Source organism: Octodon degus, unplaced genomic scaffold, assembly GCF_000260255.1.
Source record: "Octodon degus isolate 3935 unplaced genomic scaffold, OctDeg1.0 scaffold01871, whole genome shotgun sequence".
NCBI lineage: Eukaryota > Metazoa > Chordata > Mammalia > Rodentia > Octodontidae > Octodon > Octodon degus.
The window spans coordinates 4,092-5,257 of record NW_004526447.1 but is presented as its reverse complement, the minus strand read 5'-3'; the positions used below and the strand labels follow the sequence as shown (position 1 = coordinate 5,257).

The following is a 1,166-nucleotide window of genomic DNA, read 5'->3' as shown; positions in this document are numbered from 1 at the left end:
TTGCACTTGCCAGGCAGGCACTGAGCTATGTCCCTGGCCTTTGTTTTGTTTTTGAGACAGGGCCCCACTATGCAGTTCTGGCTGGCCTCATGGTCACTCTGTGGCCCAGGCTGGCCTCAAAGTCTTGATGCTCCACCGTTCTCATCCTCCCCACTGCTGGAATTACAGACATGTGTCCTCATACCAGCTTTAAAATGATACATCTGGGCCGTGCCGGGGCGCGGAGTGCGGGTGGCCTGCGCCTTGCGGCTGTCTGCTGCGGGAGGCTCCCCAGGAGGCTCCGGCAGCCTTGCTGAGACGCGCTCTCCCTTTTCCCTACTTCTTGAACCCACCATGAGGCGCCTGGGCTCCGTGCAGTGGAAAATGCCGTGTGTGTTTGTGACGGAGGTGAAACACGAGCTCTCCGCCAAGAGGGCGCATCAGATCAGCCATACCTTTGGGCCCGATTAGATAGAAAACCCAACAAACAAGCTGAGAAAAGATTCAAGAATTTCCTGCGTGCCAAAGAAAACTCAAAAGAATTTCTTTGGAATGTTGAGGAAGATTTCAGACCTGTTCCCGAGTGTTGGATACCAGCCAAAGAAATAGACCGGCTGCAGGGGACTCCAGTGCCCGATGAAAATGGACACATTCCCGGTTGGGTGCCAGTAGAAAAAAGCAACAAACAGTACTGCTGGCATTCCTCTGTAGTTAGTTACGAATTTGAAATCGCCCTGGTACTCAAGCATCATCCCGACGATCCTGGACTCTTGGAAATCAGGGCAGTGCCATTAGCAGACCTCTTGGAACAAACACTGGAACTCATAGGAGCAAATATTAACGGAAACCCATACGGTGTAGGAAACAAGAAACATCCAATACGTGTTCTCATACCACATGGAGCATTTCAAATAAGAAATCTGCCTGAATTGAAGCACAGTGACCTACTGTCCTGGTTTGAAGGCAGTCGAGAGGGGAAAATTGAAGGAATCGTATGGCATTGCAGTGATGGCTGCTTAATTAAGGTTCATCGCCATCATCTCGGTTTATCCTGGCCAATTCCAGACACTTACATGAATTCAAAACCTGTTCTTGTTAACATGAACCTGAACAAATATGACTATGCCTTTGATACCAAGTGTTTGTTTAATCATTTTTCAAAAATAGATAATCAGAAATTTGGTAGG

At 48.5% G+C, this 1,166-nt stretch overlaps 1 pseudogene; it reads left to right on the top strand.

The window, feature by feature from the left end:
• The first annotated feature begins 227 nt into the window (after window positions 1–227).
• LOC101581813 lies at window positions 228–1,161 on the top strand (annotated as a pseudogene).
• The last annotated feature ends 5 nt before the right edge of the window (window positions 1,162–1,166 follow it).